The 24647-nt window shown below is 38.5% G+C and overlaps 1 long non-coding RNA gene across 1 annotated transcript; it reads right to left on the bottom strand.

Moving 5' to 3' along the window:
• Nucleotides 1–3605: 3605 nt before the first annotated feature.
• LOC129047550 (uncharacterized) lies at nucleotides 3606–24647 on the bottom strand. The gene is made up of 3 exons (XR_008509307.2): nucleotides 24415–24647; nucleotides 13726–13844; nucleotides 3606–5007 (listed from the first exon to the last, which is right to left on the bottom strand). It is a non-coding gene; the product is annotated as an uncharacterized LOC129047550 (long non-coding RNA).

The raw sequence follows: 24647 nt of genomic DNA on the forward strand, positions 1-24647 counted from the left end.
TCACAATAGCAAAGATTTGGAACCAACCCAAATGTCCAAAAATGATAGACTGGATTAAGAAAATGTGGCACATATACGCCATGGAATACTATGTAGCCATAAAAAATGGTGAGTTCCTGTCCTTTGTAGGGACATGGATGAAGCTGGAAACCATCATTCTCAACAAACTATCGCAAGGACACAAAACCAAACACCGCATATTCTCACTCATAGGTGGGAATTGAACAGTGAGAACACATGGACACAGCAAGGGGAACATCACACACAGGGGACTGTTGTGGTTGTAGGGTGGGGGGAGGGGGGAGGGATAGCATTAGGAGATATACCTAATGCTAAATGATGAGTTAATGGGTTCAGCACACCAACATGGTACATGTATACATATGTAACAAACCTGCATGTTGTGCATATGTACCCTAAAACTTAAAGTATAATAATAAAAAGAAAAAAAAGAGTTTAAAACAAAGTATTTTATATACTTACAGTGGCTTTGCTCTTGATGTCCTATTGATCAATATTTATGTGATTTACAAATCTCTTCATAATAAATTAGAGTTCATAAATATTCTTGCAAATGCAAATTTGTAAGTAGCCCCGAAATTATTTTTTCTGAGGAAGAATTCTTTCCAATCAAAATTGTAGAAGTAAAATTTTTGGATCAAAGATTTTTGAAATACATTGCCAAATTGCTCTCTAGAATGAATTTTCCAATTTATAATTGTAGCCAGCAATAGATTAGGGTGTTCCTTTCCTCACACTCTGGCCAAAACCAAGAGGAGAAAAGTAGTATCTCATTGTGGTTTAAATTTGAATTTCCTTGATAAGCAATGAGAATACGTATTTTTTAATGTTTATAATAATTTAATTTTTTATTATGATCTCCTTTACCTGTTGTAAAAATCTATTCAGAATTTGAATAATGAAACCACTCCTTCACATCAGCAGTTCCATTTCAGAGGGTCATATCCGCGTGTGAACATTTCTGTCTAGGAAGAAAATTTAGATATAGCCCCCCCACCCCCCAAATCTTGGAATTTCCTTCCAGAAGGCTTATACTGATGTTTACATGTCAAGACCAAGCTGATTTGGACGCCAGATTTGAATCAAGCCTCTTTGTAGTGGTCAGGGGGCTTAGGTTATTCATAATGGAAATTCATTTTTGATGGGCTCGAGGAATTTATTGAATGCCATAGAGAGCATAAATAAGACAAAGATAAAGTAAAACCAGAAAATTACCTACCAGAGTATTTTCCTCACCCACCCTTTTTTCTTTATGTGCATCCACTTCTCCTTCCCTTTTCTGCCTTACTGCTCTAGACTGTAGAGAGAAGATTCTCTTTTACTTTGTCTCTCAATCTCTGTCTCTCTCTCTGTGTGTGTTTCTATTTCTATCTCTTTTCATTCTCCCTCTCTCATTCTGTGTTATGGGCTGAATTGTGACCTCTCAAAATTCCTGTGTTGAAGCTCTTAACCCTTACTTACTACCTACACATTATATTTGGAGATAAGTCCTTTAAAAAAGATGATTAAATTGTTTAACTTAACAACTAATAAAGCCCTCTTTTTTTCTCTCTTTCTCCCTTCCTTCCTTTCTCTTTCTGTCTCTAACCTCCTCTTGTCCTTTTTCTGTTATAGTTTGAAAAATCCCTGTTCGGACTATGATGGGTTGCATACCCAGTCATTATAGCCAAAGTTCGAGGTATCACAAATTTCCACTAAAACCATAGATTTAAAGTGAGATAGGGGAAAGATGAACAACTTCCTCTACACACTCCAGAAGGGGGCAAGCCTTCCTAAAGCTGGGAGAGGAGGGTTGGACAGAGGGCATGTCCACTAGACTCTTGGAGGGTATGTGAAAGGCAGCCACTGATTTGATAGACAAAGGACACTGAGAATTTTTCCAAAGCCAAATCTGAGGATCAAATTTAATACCGATTAAGAAAGAGTGTCCAGGTATAGAAAAACAAAACAAAACAAACATACAAACAAAGGAACACTGTCCAGTGAGTCAGCCTGAAGGTGGCATGAACAAATGGACATGTTTTGCTGCACAATTATTTACTTGCATGGACAGGTTGGACAGTACAGCCATAAGAGTGAAAATATAGTATTCTGATAATAGTCCAACACTTGATGTTAGAAACCAGGGATGAAGAACTTACTTTGTCTTTTACTGTTTTGGGTATCTTAAGTAAGTTATTTAACATCTATGAGCCTCTAATACCTTGGATTTGTAAACTAAAAAGTATCTGAGACAGGTCTCAATCAATTTAGTTTATTTGCCAAGGTAAAGGATATGCCTGGAAAAAATAAACATGGAATCACAGAAACAGTCTGTGGCCTGTGCCTTTCTCTGAAGATGATTTTGAGGGCTTCGATAGGTAAAGGGGAAAAGTGGGCTGGAGGAGAAAGAAGGAGGGTATGATAAACCACATGTTGCAAGAGAAAAGGAGCAGGTAGCGGAAGAGTTAATTATGTATTTCTCTTGTGCTCAGTAAATGTAGCACTTTACATAGGATAAGGTGAACATACATCCTACCTGTGGAGATATTTAACCTTTTATCTATAGCTACTTGCTTAGTAACAAAAGAAAAGGCAGCTTCTTAAATGACTCAACTTTCAGCTTAATTTTTTTCTTTTGGCATAGTGAATTGGGGTTCTGAGTTTTTATTTTCCATTCACAGATTCAAAATGGAAGAAGTAATTCACCGTGTCTATGATATCTGGCACATAATAAGTGCTCAATAAATGTATGACATCAAGCATTGCACATAATACCTTGCAATGTATATTTATAAGCTAAGTACTCTAACATAATCAAATATTATTCTCATTTGCAGTAATCATTCAGATCTCTAGGACTAAAGAAAAATCCAGAGATGTGGGGAAAGGACTCCAAGCTTATCTATTTATTTTTAATATGAAACACATTTCGTCTATTTTAACCTGGCATAAAAAGTATGGCACCTCAGAATTTTGTGAAATGGTGAGGTACACGTTATTAATGCCTACCACTATTCAGTTTTCCCTGTTTTCCTTGGCATTTCGGTAACTGGACTTTCTAATCCCCTTGCAGTTGGGCAGATTCATGTGACAAGTTCTGACAAATGAATCGAGAAGGGGAGTGGCTGTGCCGCTTCCACGTGGAGATTTTGAGAAGCTCCCTAACAATTCTCATATTCATCTTACTAATGTTATGGTGGTGATATGGTTTGAATGTATCCACCAAAAGTTCATTTGTTAGAACCTTAATTTCTTACTGCAGCAGTGCTGGGAGGGGGAGCCTAGTGGGAGCTGCTTTGGTTGTGTGGCCTCCACTCTCATGAATGGATTAATGTCGTTCTTAAAGGAATAAGCTAGTTTTTGTGGGAGGGGGTTAGTTATCATGAGAGTGAGTTGTTATAAAAAGCAAGCTTGGCTTCCTCTCTGGCCATATGATATCTCCCACCATGTTATAAAGCAGCAAGAGGCCCCGGTCTGATGCTTGCACCATGCTCTTGGACCTTCCAGCATCCAGGACCATGAGCCAAAATAAACCTCCACTTTTTATCAATTACCCAGTCTGTGGTATTCTGCTATAACAACAGAAAATGGACTAAGACAAATGGTATTTACTGATAAAGTTTAATATTGATTTCACAGAGCCCTGAAGAGTTTTCCCAACCCAGGGTGCAGCAGGCTTGATATTCCAGTTCTAAAGTACTATTCCCTGACTCCTGATATCAGACTCTAGTTAGAGCCTCTTTTGTTTATCCAAAACACATTTTGACCCCCGCAAGTCTTTGCTAAGGTGTAACTTTCTCTGTTTAGAATTTGTTCCTGGATGGGGATTGTTTTGAATTTGCAAAAACAAAAGGTTTAGTTAAAGTAAAATCATTATGGTACTTTGTTTCTTTCTAATGTTGTTTCCATTCTTTTAGTGTACTTTAGAACAGTTTATGACAATCAGTATCTCTCCCTCCCTACTTCAGAATGATGCAAAGGCTTTAAAATTCTTTAACTCTTCCAATCTCTCACCACTCATTTTATGTGTTGAATTTTTATTATTAATTTCCCCTTGTTTTGATACTTCTAAGTTGATCAAAACCATTGTTGTATGATTTTGTATTGTTTAGGTTTACTTACAAGCTTATCCATTTTTAAAATTCATCATTCTATTTTGCAGCATATCTCTTCCTTCTGGGTTTACTTTCTTTCTTCATGAAGTACATTGTTTAGTGCTTTATTTATTTATTTATTTATTTATTTATTTTTAGTGATGATCTGTTAGTGATTATGTCTCTCAAATTTTGTCTTATAATTTCTTTATTACACCCTCAGTCTTGAATGACAGCTTAAGTGGGTATAAAATTCTAAGCTGATGGTTTATTTTCCCAAAGTTTCAATGATATTATTTTGCTGTTTATTAGTTTCTAAGGTTGGTGTAGAGAAGCTAATGTTGGTCTGAAACATATTTTTTCTCAGCAAATCTGGCTTTTTTTTTCCCTCCCTCATTGCTCCCAAGACCTCCTCTTTGTCTTTGGTTTCCTGAATTTTTCAATAAGATTTCTAGATGTGTATCTTGTTTTGTTTATCCTTTATATAACTCAACGTTCTTCTTAATGAGAATATTCATGGTTTTCCTCAATTCTGGAAATTTCTCAGACATCATCATATCTTGTCTTCTCTCATTTTATCTGTTTTTTCCTTGTGTAACTACTAATAGACATGTTGGAATGACATAATTTATTCAGTTGCTACCTCTTTGGTTCTTTTTGCAGTGGTATGGTATTTTCCTCAGATCTGTTTTTCATTACATGGCTCTCTCTAAAGAGTTAATTGTGTCTAAGCTACTGTTTAACTTGTCCGTTGAGTTTTCAACTTCAATAACTGCTTTGTTTCTTTACAGAAGTTCTATGGAAGTTCTATATATCTGTTCCTTCTTGCGCAGTGTTTTTTTCTATGTTTCTAATTTCTTGTTTTCTGACATTAGCCATAGTTTGCTTGTCTATTCTACGAAGAAACAATCTAGAAAGGGTTAAGAAAACATTTTGAGGTCAGAATGCATGGTTTGAATCTCAAGCTTGCTATGTATTAGCTGAATTATCTTAATACACATTAACTGTTAAAGCCTCCCTTTCTTCAAATGTAAAATGAACATAATGATATAATCTATTTTATCAAGATATTAGGAATTAATATTATATTTAAAATAATTAAAAGAGCATGACACGTAATTGCTCAAAAAAATGTTAGCTCTGTCTTCACCATCACCATTATCAAAAATGTTAACTCTGCCAGGGACTTTTCTATTTGATTTGTGAACTCATTGTTAGTGAGGCTTTATCTTTCAGAATACTGTGAGTCTTGGTATGGTGGGTTATTCCTAATGGTCATTTTCTATTTATTTCTCTCAAGTATCTCAGGAGAAATTTCAGGCTGGGCTCATGTTTTATTTTAGTTTCCTGAGCTCTGTGTTGCTAAATTGAGTCCCTAAACCTGAGGGTCTGCGGGTTCCTATTAGGATTTGAGGTGGCCCAATAAATAGTAACAGTTGTTGGTTGGTCTGCCTGCATGTCTCTCTGTCTTTCTGTATTTCACTAGATTTCTATTATCCTTGTTTTTCTCTCTACCTCTCCTGTTTTTCATTTTTGGTTTCATCTTACTGCTTTTATAACCTTACTGCAAGTATTTATGAGTTTATTCCCAGAGTCTAGCTCAATCCTTGCTACAGGTACAAGGATTAAATAAATGAGTAGATTTCCCCCTTTAAAGAAGAGTCAGTTTGCTGTTTTGAATATAAGTTGAAAATATACCCTTTGTAAGAAGACACCCTTACTACAATAATACTCCTATTCCTATTCCTTCCACCGTTACTACTGATATGATAGCAGTTTCTTAAATGACTTATTCATTCTGTGCCAAGAGTTTTTTCTACGATGTATGTGTAAATTCATAAAACCCTCATAACCATCTTGGAGGAAAGATACTATCATTAATGCCCTCTTACTGATGAATACATAGGAAAACTAACCTGTTTTAGGTCAGTGTTTCTTAATTGGGAGCAATTTTGCACCTTCACCAGGGGACACTTGGCAATGTCTGGAGACACTTTTGGTTTACACAGCAGGGGAGGGGGATGTTACACAGCAGGGGAGTTACACAGTTACACAGCAGGGGAGTTCAGAGATGGTGTTAACATTCTATAATATACAGGATTATACACTTAAAATATTATCTAGCCTCAAATGTTAAAAGTGTTGAAATTGAGAAATACTGAGCTCAATAGAATACATGATCTTTTGCTTCATTACTTTTAACTTCATAGACACTTTATTTTGCATACCCATATATTTTTCTAAATACTATATATTTGTACTGTTTAAATCTGATCTGTCATTCTTTATCTGTTAATGGGTGAATTTGACTAATTTATGTTTATGTAATTATTGATATAGTTGAGCTTATATCTACCATCTTAATTTATTATTGCAGTCTCTACTTTAATCCTTTACATCTTTCAAAAGCTGATATCCATATGAAGGACCATAAATCCTCCTTAATATCCTTGTGGATGATGGAAAGACTAGAAGGTAAGAAGATATTAATTGAAAACTAAGTAATTTGGAAGAGGAGAACCCTAGCTTTTGGCTGTCTATAAAATTAGGTTATTGGACTAGACAACTTAAAAATTCTAACATGAGGTTGATAGATAATAAAACTGTCCTGCATTTGGGATTCATACTAAATGAGTACAGGCATACCTCACTTTATTGTGCTTTGCTTTATTGTGTTTTTTGGATATCATGTGTTTTACAAATTGAAGTTTGTGGAAACCCTGCATCAAGCAAGTCTATTGGTGACATTTTCCCAACAGCATTTGCTCACTTTGTGTTTCTGTGTCACATGTTGATAATTCTTACAACATTTCAAACCTTTTTTATTATTATACCTGTTCTGGTGATCTGTGATCAGTGATCTTTGATGTTACTACTGTAATTTTTTTGGATGCTGTGCCCATATAAAATGGTGAATTAAATCTGTACATGTTGTGTGGTTCTAACTGCTCCAATGACCAGTTATTCCCCAACCTCTCTCCCTGTTCTCAGACCTTCCTAGTCCCTGAGACAACAATCTTGAAATTAGGCTAATTAACAATCCTACAATGTCCTCTAAGTGTTCAAGTCAAAGGAAGAGTCACAAGTCTCTAACTTTAAATCAAAAGCTAGAAATAATTAAGCTTAGTGAAAAAGGCGTGTTGAAAGCTGAGATAGGCAGAAAGCTAGGCCTCTTGCACCAATCAGTTAGCAAAGAAAAAGTTTTTGAAGGAAATTAAAAGTACTACTTCAGTGACTGCACAAATAATAAAAAAGTAAACACCCTTATGCTATTATGGAGAAAGTTGGTCTATATGGTCTGTATAGAAGATCAAAATGGCTACAACATTCCCTTAAGTTAAAGCCTAATCCAGAGAAAGGCCCTAACTCTCTTCAATTCTATGAGGGCTGAGAGAGGTGAGGAAGCTGAGGACGAAAACTTGGAAGCTAAGAGAGGTTAGTTCATGAGGTTTAAGGAAAGAAACCATCCCCATAAAATAAAAGTACAAGGTGAAGCAGCTTGTGCCAATGGAAAAGCTACAGCCAGTTATCCAGAGGATCTAGCCTAGGTCATTGACGAGGTGGCTACACTAAACAACAGATTTTCATTGTAGATGACATAGACTTATGTTGAAAGAAGATGGTATGTAGGACTTTTATAGCTAGAGAAGAAAAGTCAATTCTTGACTTCAAAGCTTCACAGGATAGGCAGGCTGTCTTGTCAATGGCTAATGCAACTGTTAACTTTAAGTTGAAGCCAGTGCTTGTTTACCATTCTGAAAATCTTAAAGCCTCTAAGAATGATGCTAAATCTACTTTGCCTATGCTCTAGAAATGGAAGAACAAAGCCTGGATGACAGCACGTCTGTTTAAAGCATGGTTTGCTGAATGTTATACACTCACCATTTAGACCTATGGCTCAGAAAAAACAAATTCCTTTCAAAATATTACTGCTCATTGGCCACACACCTGGTCAACCAAGAACTCTGATGGAGAGGTCCAAGGAGATTTATGTTGTTTTCATGCCTGCTAACGGAACACCTATTTACAACTCATGAGTCAAGGACTGAGTTAGATTTTCAGGTTTTATTATTTAAAAAATGCATTTCATAAGCTCCAGCTGCCATAGATAGTGATTCCTTTGAAGGATCTGGGCAAGTAAATCTTTTGGAAGAATTCACCATTCTAGGTGCCATTAGGAACATTCATGATTCATGGGAGGTGGTAAAAATATCAACATTAACAGAAGTTTGGAGGAAGTTGATTCTAATCCTCATGGAGGACTTTGAGAGGTTCAAGACTTTAGTGGAAGAATGAACTTCAGATTTGGTGGAAATAGCAAGAGAACTAGAAAGAAGTGGAGCCTGAAGATGTGACTGAATTACTGCAATCTCATGATAAATCTTGAATCATGAAGATTGTTTCTAATGGATGAAAAGGAAACTTGTTTCTTAAGATGAAATTTACTCCTGGTGAAGATGCTGTGAACATTGCTGAAGTAAAAAGAAGGATTTAGAATATTACATAAACTTAGTTGATAAAGCAACAGCAGGTTTCAGAGGATTGACTCCAATTTTGAAAGAAGTATATTGTAGATATAATGCTATCAAACAGCATCATATGCTACAGAGAAATCTTTAGTGAAAGTAAAAGTCAATTGATGTGGCAAATTTTATTTTTGTCTTGTTTTAAGAAATTGCCACACCAGTCCAGCCTTCAGCAGTCGCCACCTTGATCAGTCAGCAGCCATCAACATCAAAGCAATACCCTCCATCAGCAAAACCTTCATGACTTGCTGAAGGCACAGATGATCATATCATTACCATGTTTTAGTAATAAAATATTTTAAAATTAAAGTGTATACATTTTTTTTTTGAGACATGGTCTCACTCTGTCACCCAGGATGGAGTGCAGTGGTGTAATCTCGGCTTGGTGCAGCCTCCACATCCTGGGCTCAAGGGATCTTCCAACCTCAGCCTCCCAAGTTGCTGGGACTATAGGCTCATGCCACCATGCTCAGCCAATTTTTTTTTTTTTTTTTTTTTTTTTTGGAGACGAGGTTTTGTCATGTTGCCCAGGTCTCAAACAATGATCCTCAGGCTTCGGCCTCCCAAAATGCTGGGATTTCAGACATAAGCCACCATGCCTAGCCAGTATATTTATTTTTTAGACATAATGCTATTGCACACTTAATAGACTATAGTATTGTGTAAACATAACTTTTATATGCACTGAGAAACCAAAAAATTTGTGTGACTTTCTTTATTGCAATATTGGCTTCATTGAGGTAGCTTGGAACTGAACCCACAATATCTCCAAAATATGCCTATAGATTTTAGCTGCTTTTTGCCACACAAACAAACAAAAAGGGTAGCTATGTAAAATGATACATATGATAATTTGTTTCACCTTTTTACTATCCATAACATCATGTTGTATATTTAAATATACACAATAACATTTACTTCTAAAAATTAGATATTTAAAGTTTTCTGTAGCAGACTTTACCAATGTGCATTGATTATCAATGTGCCTCCACCCACATGCACACAAATGCTTATACATTCTTGCAGATAGACAGAACCATATGGCTCTGTCTGACCAAAATCACTTCTGGACTGATGCATTTAAGAGCTAGTTTGTGATCCTCCTTCTACCTGTTTTTCTTGTATGAGTAACAACTAAGTTTCCTTTTGGGATGATAAAGCATTTGTTAGTCTGAGTCTCTAGTGACAGTATTGGTCAGAGACCCTGGATGACATGTTACGTGAGTAAAAATAAGCTTTTGTTGAGTTAAGCCACTGAGATTTTGAAGTTTGTTATTGCAGCACAGTCTATGTTATGACTTCTCAGTGTCACAGTTAACTGAGAAAAAGTTTGACTCCAGCTTTATTGAGATATAACTGACAAATAAAAGTTGTATATATTCAAAGTGTACAATGCGATGATTTGATGTATATGGAGATTGTGTAATGATTGCCACACTCAAGTTAATTAACACAACCCTCACCTTTGTAAGGGAATAGAATGGTAGGTACAGTGAGAGGGTGGTAAAATTATTTATCACCTTCTTTGCATTTCTACATCATTTTGTTCTTATTTCACATATAGCATTTGCCTTACTGAATTGCAGTGTGCATTTTTACATAGTACTCAGTTCCACTAGACAGTGAGATTTTTATTCAGGATTTTGTGTCTAGATGATGCCATATTTATCTTTATAGCCATATACATAATATGGTGGTAGGCAGAGTAGATTCATGGATGTTGTGTAAAATAATGAATCTGTAAGTATACAAAAGCAACTGACAACCGGACACAGTGGCTCACACCTGTAATCCCAGCACTTTGGGAGGCCGAGGCGGGCAGATCATGAGGTCAAGAGATCGAGGCCATCATGGCCAACATGGTGAAACCCTGTCTCTACTAAAAATACAAAAATTAGCTGGGCATCGTGTCGTGTGCCTATAATCCCAGCTACTCGGGAGGCTGAGGCAGGAGAATTGCTTGAACTAGGGAGTGGGAGGTTGCAGTGAGCCCAGATTGCGCCACAGCACTCCAGCCTGGTGACAGAGTGAGACTCCATCTCAAAAATAAATAAATAAATAAATAAAAATTAAAAAAAAAGCAACTGACACAGGGCCTACACACAATTGGATGTTCAGCAAATTATTGGTTGAATGAATGAAATTTATCTGAATACATGAAAGAATGAAAGAGGCCACTTGTATTAGACTGTTCTCATGCTGCTGGTAAAGACATACCCAAGACTGGCTAATTTATAAAGAGGTTTAATTGACTCACAGTTGCACGTGGCTGGAGAGGCTTCACAATCATGGTGGAAGGCAATTGAGGAGCAAAGTCACGTCTTACATGGTGGCAGACAAGAGAGCTTCTGCAGGGGAACTCCTATTTATAGAACTATCAGATCTTGTGAGACTTATTATCTACCAAGAGAACTGTATGGGGGAAACTGCCCCATCATTTAATTATCTCCAACTGGGATCCTCTCACGACACATGGGAATTATGGGAGCTACAATTCAAGGTGAGATTTGGGTGGGGACACAGCCAAACCATATCACCACTGTATACCAGGAAAGAGGGGTGAAGTTACAAAAGTTGTAAACAGGACCCTAAAAGCAAGAGTCAGAAGGTCTCTGAGACAAACTCCATGTATTTAATGATCTGTGAGATGCACCCACATCTCTAAGCTGTAGTAAGAGATGTGTCAGGGAACCAGCTGCTGCTCCCTGGTGGTGGTGTCCTTGGTGGAGGTTGGGGAGGGGTAAGGGCTCTCTGGATGCATGGGTGTGGGGGTGATTTACTTAGTGAGGTTACAGGGCAAGTGGCAGCATATATTAGGAAAGAAGCTATTGTAACAACCTTTATACGTCTAGGCTTAAGAAAAGCTGTCAAATTTGGATGGGGAAGACAGGCATAGAGAAGAAGGATAATGGTTCTGGAGTCTGAGCTAACCTGATCAGGTGCTCCAGGTATGGCTTGGAGTCTTGGAGGTGGCTATGTTTCAGGACCTGGGAAAGTAGCCTGGATAGAGGTCTGAGCCCGGCTACTGCTTTTGGGTCCAGCTTCCACGCAGTTGCTACTTGGCTACCAGGAGCTCTCCCCATGTGGCTGCAGATATTCCATTATCCAAGCTTCCTAATTGAGTCAGGGATGTCTATTTTTTATGCATCTACTCTGAGATTACTACTAGAAATAACTGTCTCCAGTGCTTGTATTATTTTTATGTTGTGCTTGTGTCATTAATGGTTGTAAGATGAGGTGAGATAGTTAGTGTGCTCAAGCATTGAACTCTGGGGACAGATAGGAGCAACCTGGTTGACCCTGAGCTGCGAGAGATGTGGGGTAGACAATGGACTCTGGCTGTACTAACAAAAGAGGCTCACATTTATTGGACAGTTCCTAGATTTTTGGGAGCTCAGCTAAGGATATTTTCGTAAAAACAAGACTCCTGAATTTAAATCCAGTAGTGGGACTTTGTGAGAATCATTTAATCTTCTCAGGCCTCAGCCTTCTCATCCGAGAAATGGGGATAATGATTCTACTACCTCATGAAGCTGCTATGAGTATTAGGGAGTTAATGAAAAAGAAAAACTTAGAACAATCTGACAGATGGTGAGCCCTCAGTCAATGTTATTGACTTTTGTTGTTATTGTTTAATTCTCACCACAATTCAGTGGGTCCCATTGCTATTCTTACTTTCTCTATACAGAAATTGGGGGACACGTTCATGAGGTCTGTTAGTGAGGCCACTAGGACAGGAATCTAAGCCTGTCTGAGTTTGGAGCCTTGACTCCAAGCTACTTTACTGAGTTGGATTGTGTCTTCCAAATTTATGGAACCTCAGATTGTGACCTCAATTGGAAACGGGGTCTTTGTAGATATATTGGGTAAGATGAGATCATACTGGATTAGGATGGGCTCTAAATCCAATGTGACTGGTGTAATTATAAGAAAAAGAGAGGCTACACAGAGGCGCTCCCAGGAGAAGCCCATGTAAAGAAAGAGGAGAGATTGGAGTGATGCATCAAGAAGTTAAGGTGGCCGGGCGCAGTGGCTCAAGCCTGTAATCCTAGCACTTTGGGAGGCCAAGGCGGGCAGATCACGAGGTCAGGAGTTCGAGACCATCCTGGCTAACATGGTGAAACCCTGTCTCTACTAAAAATACAAAAAATTAGCCAGGCATGGTGGCGGGCACCTGTAGTCCCAGCTACTCAGGAGGCTGAGGCAGGAGAATGGCATGAACTTGGGAGGCGGAGCTTGCAGTGAACCGAGATCGTGCCACTGCACTCCAGCCTGGGTGACAGAGCGAGACTCTGTCTCAAACAAAACCAAAAACCAAAAAACAAAAAAATACTTCAAGCACTGCTGGGAGCCACCAGAACCTGCTAGGAGGCATGGGAGGATTTCTTACACCTCAATTTCAAATTTCTGGCATCCAGCTCTAAGAGAGAGTATGTTCCTGTTCTCTTAAGCCACCCAGTTTGTGCTAGTACTTTACGTCATCTCTAGGAAACCACGATTGCCACTATACTCCTTGCTGGACTGCTAGTCCAGCCCTGGATGGAGCTTCTGTTTTGGGGGATTGAGGGTCTGGGATTCTCTGTGGAGTCTTTCCTGTGTCTGACTGGCAAGCCTATTTTTAACTTTAGCTTGTGAAGTTCATTTTGAGGGATTTTCTCACTTTTCAGTAGGAGTCAGACTTTACACCCCAGAATGCAAGTTTTTAAAATGACAGAACTGCAGAAAGGGCTTGTGAAGATGCCTAGAGGGTAAGAAAAGCTTTTTTTCCTTTGATTATTGAAGTCTTTGGGGAAAATTTAAATCATGATCATCAAAATAATTTCAAACATTGTCATGTCAAGCACTATATTAAGCACATTAAATGAATTATCTCATGTAATCCCATTAAACACCATGAGGTGTTTAATGCTACTATTCTCCCCATTTTCTAGATGAGAACACTGGCTCAGAGTGCAAGCAGCGTGTCACACTAGGGTGAAGGTTAGCTGGGCCATGGCTCTTGCCCCACACCCTTAAATGTCAATCTTAATGCACGGGAGGTTCTCTGGAAGCTTTGGCAGAAGTAAAATCACTGGAAATAGTCAAACTTCATTTGTACCTACTAGTCTATGGTCTCCATTACATTGAATGAGGATGAAAATCAATCCATCCACCTTGAATCCAGCATGGTTTACATGGTTAGAACTCGGGAAAATCAAATTGCTGTTTTCAGCTTGAGAAGCTAAAAAACAAAATGGGAGAACAATAATCAGAGGTTAGTTTGGAATCAGAGGTTTGTACTTTTGTACATTTCAGCAAGAAAACATCAAGATGATGTTAGAGTGTTTCTGCAGCTCAATGTAGGCAAAAATTTTCATAGAGCATTAACAAAACTTTTAAACTAGGAATGAAACTGACAATATAGTGAGTACCTTTGAAGTGCCAGACCCTTCTTTATACATATTTTCACATTAATTCTTACTATAACCTTCAAGGTGGGCATCAAATATCCCCATTTTATACATAATAAAAGAGGGGGTTGAAGATGTTATGTGACCTGCATTAGGCAAAAAAGTCCTCATCTCTCTGACTCCAAATGATACTTATAATTAATATGCACTTGGCAATTATGTTCCAGAAATTATTTTAAAGGATTTAACATAGGTTGACTCATTTTATCCTCACAGAAATCCTAAGAGATAGGTTTTGTTATTATCCCTGTGTTAAAGTGGAGGCTGCATAGTATTTAATATGGTTTGGCTTTGTCACCATCCAAGCCTAATCTTGAATTGTAGTTCCCATAATCCCATGGTGTGAAAGGGACCCGGTGTGTGATAATTGAATCATGGGAAAGGCTTTTTCCTGAGCTGTTCTCCTGATAGAGAATAAGTTTCATGAGATCTGATGGTTTTGTAAAAGTGAGCTCCCCTGTACATGTTCTCTTGCCTGCGGCCATGTAAGATGTGGCTTTTTTCCTCTTTCACCTTCTGCCATGATTGTGAGTCCTCTCCAGCCATGTGAAACTGTGAGTTCACTAAATCTCTTTTTCTTTATAAACTACTAAGTCTTGGTATGTCTTTATTAGCAGCATGAGAACGGACTAATACAGTGTTCCATGGTGTATATGTACCACATTTTTCTTTATCCAGTCTACCATTGATATATCATGGAACACTATGCAGCCAAGAAAAAGAATGAGATCATGTCTTTGCAGGGACATGGATGGAGCTGGAGGACATTTTCCTTAGCAAATTAACACGGGAACAGAGAACCAAATACCACATGTTCTCACTTATAAGTGGGAGCTAAATGATGAAAACACATGGACACACAGAGGGGAACAACATAGGCTGGGGCCTTTTGGAAGGTAGAGGATGGGAGGAGGGAGAGGACGAGCAAAAATAACTAATGGGTACTAGGCTTAGTACTTGGGTGATAAAATAATCTGTACAATAAACCCCCATGACACAAGTTAACCTATGTAACTAACCTGCACTTGTACCCCTGAACTTAAAATAAAAGTTAAAAAGTCTAAATTTACACATTTAAAAAAATAAACAAATAAAATGGAGGCATTCAGGTGGATTAGGTTACTGTTCCAGGTCACCATTTGGCAAAACCAGAATTTGAACCCAGGTGGCCTGTTCCAGAGCCTGTGCTCTTTGACCTTTTAAGTTCTCAAACAAACAGCATGCAGTTGATTAGGAGCAGCAACTGTAGCAGTAAAAGTAACAAAAAATAATGTGTAGCTGGGGTAAGAAATTTTGTTACTCAGAATTTCTCTCAGATGGTCTGTCCTGACATGAGAGGATGGTAAGGGAGTAGGTCAGATCATAAAGATGGAAGAAGTAGAATTTCCTGGTAGGGAGAGATGGGATAACTAGGAGGGATGGGAGAGGGAGAGAGGGCCTGGAGGAGGCAGGCATTTATGTGCTCTATCATAGCTCAACAGTGTTGGGCAGACACTGAAAAGTGGCCTGAGTAGATGTAGAGCTGGCCAGAAGCAACACTGGAGGAGGGTGGAGCCCAAGATGAGGAAGAGATTGGGAGAATGTAATTGTCCTGAAATTAGGAGAAAAATCTCTGAGAAAGGCACAGAGTTTGAGAGGTGATGGCTTTGGGATTGAGGGAGCTGAAGGCAGATGAACCAGATTTTCAAGGGTATGGGAATGCCCACTGACTGACTTCCTGAGTTGAAAATGGTATTCAGATATGGATCAACCTATTCCTCTAGGACTCTTGCTATAATTATTTATTAATCTGGTTTTCTCTGTGGAACCATTATCTTCTTAATCATGTCATGTTCTCTTGCAGCCAAGGACTTGGGGATAGTGGAGTGGGGAAAAAATGAACATATTTGTGATGACTGCTATGTGCTATGATCCTAGGTACATTGCATATTTCTGTCCTACCTGGAACAACCAACAGTGCTAAGTAACAATAATTATCCCAATTTGACAGGTGAGGATAATCAGTTTCAAAGAGGTTACTTTCCTAACATCATTAAGCTAAGTGACTTGCCCCAAATAATAAAAAAAATTTTTTAAATTTATATAGAATGAAAAAAGAGCTCGCATAACCAAGACAATACTAAGCAAGCAAACAAACAAACAAACAAACAACAAAACAACAAAAACTGGAGGAATCACTCTACCCAACTTCAAGCTATATTACAAGGCTACAGTAAACGAAACAGCATGGTAGTGGTACCAAAACAGGCACATAGACCAGTGAAACATAATAGAGAACTCAGAAATAAAACTGCACATCTACAACCATCTGATGTTCAACAAACCTGACAAAAACAAGAAATGGGGAAAGGACTCCCTATTTAATGAATGGTGTTGGGAGAACTGGCTAGCCATGTGCAGAATAGCTTCCTTACACCTTATACAAAAATTAACTCAAGACGGATTAAAAACTTAGATGTAAAATCCAAAACTATAAAAATCCTAGAAGAAAATCTAGGCAATACCATTCAGGACATAGGCATGGGCAAAGATTTTAAGATGAAATCACCAAAAGCAATTGCAACAAAAGCAAAAATTGACAAATGGGATCTAATTAAACTAAGGAGCTTATCCACAGCAAATGAAACTATCATCAGAGTAAACAGACAACCTACAGAATGGGAGAAAATTTTTGCAATCTATCCATCTGACAAAGGTCTAATATCCAGAACCTACAAGGAACTTAAGCAAACTTACAAGAAAAAAGCAAACAACCCCATTAAAAAAATGGGCAAAGGATATGAACAGACACTTCTCAAAAAAATACATACATGTGGCCAACAAACATGAAAAAAAGCTCAACATCACTGATCATTAGAGAAATGCAAATCAAAACCACAATGAGATACCATCTCACGCCAGTCAGAATGGCAATCATTAAAATGTCAAGAAACAACAGATGCTGGCAAGGTTGCAAAGAAATAGGAATGCTTTTACACTGTTGGTGGGAATGTAAATTAGTTCAACGACTTTGGAAGAGAGTGTGGTGATTCCTCAAAGATTTAGAACCAGAAATATCATTTGACCCAGCAATCCCATTGCTGGGCATATACCCAAAGCAATATAAATCATTCTGTTATAAAGATACATGCACATATATGTTCATTGCAGCACTATTTACAATAGTAAAGACATGGAATCAACCCAAGTGCCTATCAATGATAGACTGGATAAAGAAAATGTGGTACATATTTGCCATGGAAGACTATACAGCCATAAAAAGGAATGAGATCATGTCCCTTGCAGGGACATGGATGAAGCTGGAAGCCATTGTCCTCAGCAAACTAATGCAAAAACAGAAAACCAACCACCACTTGTTCTCACTTATAAGTGGGAGCTGAATAATGACACACATGAACTCAGGGAGGGGAACAAAACTCACTGAGGCCTGTTGCGGGAGGGCAGGGGAGGAAGGCATTAGGGAAAAGAGCTAATGCATGTTGGACTTAATACCTAGGTGATGGATTGTTAGGTACAGCAAACCACCATGGCACACATTTTCCTGTGTAACAAACCTGCACATCTTGCACATGTACCCTGGAACTTAATAATAATAATAATAATTAAACAATTAAAAATAAATAAATAAATAGAAAATAACTTGCCTAAGAAGTTGACAAACAGGTTTGATGACTTTCCCAAGGTCCCTCATTTTTCTGACCCCAAGGTTACACTCTTCTCTTTCCCCATTGCTACCTTCTCATATCCCAGAGCCTCCCTTTGTTCCTTCAGCACCAACACAGAGCTGAATTCTTCCTAGATACTCAATAAACATTTCTCTTAAATGAGTAACTGTGAGATGACCAAGGTTAGCACCAGGATAGGCTTTTCCCATTTTTTATTTTCTAGAAGTTTATTCAGGAGGGACCCTAGATATCCTGGAAACGAAAGGTAATTCAGGTAATAATTTTACCTCTAATAATGTGAATTTTACATAATTCCCTCCTAAGCTCTCAAGATCCTACTCATTGAAGCATGCTACTTTTTTTTATTAGCTATTTCTGGAAGTGTTTCAGAGTTAATAGAAGAACCATAATGATCAGGTAGATTTTTTTACCAGATGCATGCAGAGTATGAAAATTCTGCTTCATTGTCTCTCTTGCTTATCTGTGACTTTGTAAAAAGGTCATCACTTTTCTAGGCCTCAGTACCCTTTCAGAATAATGGGGATGTTAATGCTTTCATTAATTTTAAATAAAATGTACGTAAGTGAATCTTTAAGGTTTCTACCAGAGGGGAGGACAAATTCTGAGATTTTTAAAATTTTTTAAACAGCTCTTTTTAATTATAATTGATACACAAACAACTGTGTATATTTCGTGTGTAAAATTCGATGCACTTGGACATATGCATCACCATATGGTGATGCCATTGTGATACCATCGCCACAGTCAAGGTAACGGACAAAACTGACACTTCCCAAAGTGTTCTTACCACAAAAATAACAATGAAAAAAAAAAAAAAGAGGCACAAGAAAACATTGGGAAATCCTGTGATGTGGAGGCAGGCACCTGCTTTAGAGTCCTGGCTGTTTAAGTCCTTGTCTGTATAAATTGGATTCTTGAATACATTCTTAACATTTTAACATTTCTATTTCCTTAATTGTTAAAGTGATTTTAAAAACCACCCTCCAGGTTATGAGTGGCTCCTTCTGGAGTTTTGTAATGAGGAGCTTGGCAAACATTTCTAGCTTGGACCTCTGCACCAGCTTTCTAGGTGGTGTCCCCACCCAAGGTCATGTCATAATGCTGATCCTTCTCCACACCTGTATTAGTTCATTCTTACACTGCTATAAGGACATATCTGAGACGGAGTAATTTATAAAGAAAAGAGGTTTAATTGACTCACAATTCTGCAGGGCTGGGGAAGCCTCAGGAGACTTACAGTCATGGCAGAAGGGGAAGCAGCCATGTCCTTCTTCACAAGGCAGCAGGAGAGAGAAGAATGAGTAAAGAGGGAAAGCCCCTTATAAAACCATCAAATCTCATGAGAACTCATTCACAATCATGAGAACAACAGTATGGGGGTAACCATGCCCATGATTCAATTACCTCCCACCAGGACCCTCCCATGAAATGTGGGGATTATGGGAACAACAATTCAACATGAGATTTGGGTAGGGACACAGCAAACCCATATCAACACCACAGCTAGGAGCACATCAAAACATGGATCAGATCCCATCTCTCTCCTGCTTAAAGCCCTCTAAGTGAAAGTAAGGTGACTGCAGAAGCAAGCACAATGCATTCTCTGTGAGAGAATCAATTCCTGCCTGGCATTGTCTGCTGGAGTCATTTTAATGAAATTTACAGTTTCTCTAAACCTCAGTTTCTGCATCTGTAAAGGGAGAGCAGCAACACTTATTTTGGAACAGCTATGCTCACACAGCCTGCTGTTGACCTATTGAGGCAGTTGTTAGTTTGTATTATTATTGCTTCTTTACCTGGCTATTATCACTGTGATGCTCTAAGTTGCACTAGGACAAGGCTCTTATTGACTGTGTACTCCTGTCTCCCCAGATATCTAGCACAGGGCCTGAAACAGAATAGTATTAAACTGATATGTTTAGACTGTCCAGCTGAAGTCTCTAACAGCAAGGATTGTGTATTATCAACCACTGTATTCCTATTTCCTGGTACTAGGTTATTTTGTCTCCCCCTTTTCTTTCCCATTGTTGAGATCTCTGCAGTGGCTCTCCTGAAGACAGCAAATCAGGACAAGCACAGCCCAGAAGGTTTGAGAGATAGAGCATAGGCCACACTGGCAGGACAGTTTCAGACTCATCATTTTTAGGAGTGGTGAATTAGTTTTTTTTTTTGAGACGGACTCTCGCTCTGTCACCTAAGCTGGAGTGCAGTGGTGTGATCTTGGCTCACTGCAAGCTCCACCTCCTGGATTCAGGCCATTCTCCTGCCTCAGCCTCTTGAGTAGCTGGGACTACAGGTGCCAGCCCCCACACCAGGCTATTTTTTGTATTTTTAGTAGAGATGGGGTTCCACCATATTAACCAGGATGGTCTCGATCTCTGGACCTCGTGATTAACCAGGATGGTCTCGATCTCTGGACCTCGTGATCCATCCGCTTCAGCCTCCCAAAGTGCTGGGATTACAGGTGTGAGCCACCGTGCCCAGCTGGTGAATTAGTTTTCTATTGCTGCAAAGCAAACTATCCCAAACTTAGTGGCTTGAAAGAGCTAGCATTTATTAGCTCAGCTTCTGTGGGTCTAGAGTCTGGACACAGATTAGCTGGATCTTCTGCTTCAGAGTCTCACAAAGCTTGAATCAAAGCATCAGCCAGGACTGCATCTCCTCTGAGGTTCAACTGGGAAGGAACAGTTTCTGAGCTCATGTGGTTGTTGGCAGCATTCAATTTCTTGTGAGCTATTGGTCAGAGGCCACCTTCAGTTTCCAGAGGTCTCCTTCAATCCTTCCCTAGATGTGTCCTGTTTGTCCCTAGAGATCCAGTTTCTACCTGCTTGGTGCCCCAGGAAGCTGACTTCTGTGGAGTGCGTCAACTGAGCTCTTTGCTGTCCAACTTCTGGTTGGGTTTGACCAAGGGGAGAAACCAGCAGGAGATACAGAGAAGGAAGAAGCTTCATCTGTGTCCATTCCCCTCGATCCTTCTCTTCCAGGCCTTGAGTTGCCTGTTTATTTCTAAGCAAACATTACAGAATTATTTTCTCCAGCTGCTTTCAGCTCCAGCTACTGTGCCTGGATTCTTGTAATTGCTTCTCCCCTTGCTACTTAGGGTGGCAATGTCTCCCCTGGTTTGTTACCCCAGGGGGGCTTCATCATCCCTGTTGGTTTCCCTTAATCTGCTCACATCTTTGCAAATATTCCCTTTATAAATTTTCCTTATTTACCCCATTTGTCTGTGCCAGGACCCTGATATAACCTCCTTTGACTAAAGCATCCTGACTTTAATCTACTACAGGTTCAGTACCCCTTATCCAAAATGTTTGGGACCAGAAGTCTTTCAAATTTTGGATTGTTTTTATTTTGGAATAGTTTAATTATACTTACTGGTTCAGCATTTCTAATCTAAAAAATCCCAAATCATCTACTACAGCGTGGCTATTCCCATAGCTCTTATTTACAAATATCAAACAGAAAGAAACAGGGTCAGCAACAGTTGGTTAAAAATTGCCTTGCTTTTAAAAAATCCTTACATTTTTATTGTAAGTAAGGGTAAGTACCTACCACCACCACATCTCTTAGTGTAATTCTCCTTTATGCTACACTTAGATAATTATATGGACTTTTATTGACTTTAAAAATTATGTGTAATAGTAGGCTATATTATTATATATGAACTTCATTTCTAAAGGAGTCATTAGATTTATATGTAATAAGATATCAGTGTTGGATCTGATGAGGCTGATCACTCCTCTTAGATACATCTGTATCTTTCATGTTCCCTTGACTGTGGCTGGCATACAGCAGGAACTCAGTAAGTGTTAAAGAACTGAGTGGGTGGATAAATTATCTGCCTGCAACATTAGTTTAAGTTTCTTGGTGGACACTGCTGTGTGTTGTTTGAATGGCACATCTTTAGGCAGAGATCACCATCCCTACATCACTGGCTTCTGGGACTGGGGACAATTTATGCAACATTCTATTCCCTGAGAATAAGGCAAATTCTACACCGAGAGAACTTTTGCAGGTGGCCTTTTTTTGGGGAGATGAAACACTTTCTTGTTTTCTCAGTGTAAATCTATTAAGAAAAGGATTGCACCTTGATATTAATGAGCTCAAGAATGGAACTTAAAAACAACACAAAACAAGCAAAGTGTTCCTAGTATTGTTTGGGTATACAGAAGTCTCCCTTGAAGGGGAGACTTTATATATCCCTGAAGAGTGTATGTTCCAAGACATCTAGTGGATGCGTGAAGGCACAAACCGTACTAAACCCTATATTTTCCTATACATATGATCAAGTTTAATTGATAAATTAGATACAGTATTAGATTAAAAACCATAATAAAATAGAACAATTATAATTAAATTCTGTAATAAAAGTTATGTGAATTGTGTTTGTCCCTTTTTTCTCAAAATGTTTTACTGTAGTATTCACTGGGTAACTGAAACCACAGAAAGCAAAATCCTGGATAAAAGGTAATATGGTTTGGCTGTGTCCCCACCCAAATCTCATCCTGAATTGTAGCTCCCATAATTCCCATGCATTGTGGGAGGGACTAGGTGTGAGATAATTGAATCATGGGGGTGGTATCCCCTATACCGTTCTCATGGTAGTGAATAAGTCTCATGAGATCTGATGGTTTTGTAAGGGGGAACCCCTTTTGCTTGGTTCTCATTCTCTCTTCCCTGCTGCCATGTAAGATGTGACTTGCTCCTCCTCGCCTTCCACCATGATTGTGCGGCCCCCCTAGCCATGTGGAACTGTGCCAATTAAACCTCTTTCCTTTATAATTACTGAGCCTCAGATATGTCTTTATTAGCAGTGTGAGAACAGACTAATACAAAGGGGAACTACTGTATGTTGCTCCTAGGGACCATTGATTTTCCCACTACTTAGACTTCTTTCCTGTGCATGTCTTCAGTTGCTTCCTCTATTCTTCTCTGGAAATGATTTCATGTCCCCCATATTTATCAGTCCTCCCCAACCAGCCCAATGTGTCTCTTGGGTAGTGACATTGCTTTCTATCTTGTTGTGTCTCTGAGGTTGTGTCTCCAGGAGATTTGCACTAGCTGCTAGATGTGCAATGAATGCTTGTAGGTAAATCTTTAACCAGGAAATTATCTTGGAAGCTCAACCTTTCCATGTTTCCAAAGAGTAAATCGGAAATTACAGAGGTGTGATTACTTGCCTCAGGTTATAGGGATGGTTAGTGACAGAGCTGGACCAAAAAGCCTTGAATCAGGATTCTCTGTATATAAAATTTTGTGATTTAGAGGGAGGAGAATACAAATAAAATATTTCTTAAGCTAAAATGTAAAGATGTGATTATTCTGGTTAATAAAAATTCAGAATATATATTTTATGTACACTGAACTTACACATATAATACATACATAGTTATAGCTTTCATTTAAAATAATACAGTCCGTTGAAAGGCCCTATCAAAGTATGGAGATAATTTGCGTAAAATATACATATTAAATACGAAAAGGAAACAGTAAAAATGAAAAAAAACTGGAAAGAAGAAAAGAACTCAATGTGCCAAGTAATTTACATACTGACAGCAAGTTTATTTGAATTGAACATAGAAATGTATGTAAATTGGCCCGCCTATTTAAGAAAAAGATATGCAAATAGATGTCCACAGAAATCTGGTACCCTTCATGTTGAAGTAGAAAACAAGATGCTTAATTTCTGCCCAAATTATTATTTTTTCTTTCCAGAATGTCCGCTCAGGAAACTCTAGCAACAAATTCTTCCATGTCTAGCATTTAGCCATTCATTCATTCATGTAACTGTCTTACATGGTTCTGAGCCAGGCATTATATAGGGTGCTGAAGTTACAAAGGTGAGTAAGACACAGAAAGTTCTAGTCCTTGAGGAGCTCAAAATCTAACGGGAACAAAAGATGTAGATGGTGTCTTATGACCACTGGGATCCTTATGCACTGGGAATACATGTGCTCAATGTACAAAAGCACTTGGGATACGTATGTTGTTTTATATATAACATGAAATGGCAGTGGTGCATATAATAAGGTTGACAGTGACTCTATTGATATCTCATATTCATGATGTTTCCATGACAGCCAGTGACCTCCTCTGTCAACTTTCCCATTTTTCTTTGAGTCCCTTTCTCTTATTGCTTCTCCATCTTTTCTAAGTCCTCATTTTGGGTTCAACATTTTCAAGTGCCTCCTGACTGTCTTTAAGCCTAACCACAATCTGTATAGTCTTTCTAAGCCTATTCCTCTGCAATTCTATATCGATCTTTCTATAAAATGGGTCACAGGAATGAAACTAAAAGAAAAAAAAGACGAGAAAAAGGAAATGTGTTTCTCTTGAAGAATTTTCTTTCAAAAAGTGTAAGATTTGGGAGGGGACACTAATTCAAAATTTCATTTAGTACCTTCATAATTATGTGATCATAAGTCACAACCACTTTTGAATAAACCACAGGGAAGAGTCATGAGGAGGACGACATGAAATAATGCAAGTAAAGCAAATTTATGTTTCCATCCTAGGCCCTTCCCTAAAACTCCAGGCTCATATAAGCAACTGACTATGTGACAGCTCTACTTGAACATCTTAGATTCATCTCAAAACATATCTAAAACTGAATTGCTGATATTCTCCCCCAAAGCTGTTCCACACATCTCCTTACCTGTATCTTTCAATGGCCACTCTATATTTCTAGTTGCTCAGACCAAGCCCTTGGAGTCATCTTTTACTCTTCTCTTTGGTCTTTCATGCCTCATATATAATAAATAAGAAAATCTCATTGTCTCCTCCTTCAAAACATAACCAGAATCCAACCATTTTTATGAACTGCACCGCTATCATACTGGCAGCATCACATAGTTTCTCACCTCAGTTGTGATAGCCTCTTTAGAACTC

This window comes from Pongo abelii, chromosome 7, assembly GCF_028885655.2.
Source record: "Pongo abelii isolate AG06213 chromosome 7, NHGRI_mPonAbe1-v2.0_pri, whole genome shotgun sequence".
NCBI classification, from domain to species: Eukaryota; Metazoa; Chordata; class Mammalia; order Primates; family Hominidae; genus Pongo; species Pongo abelii.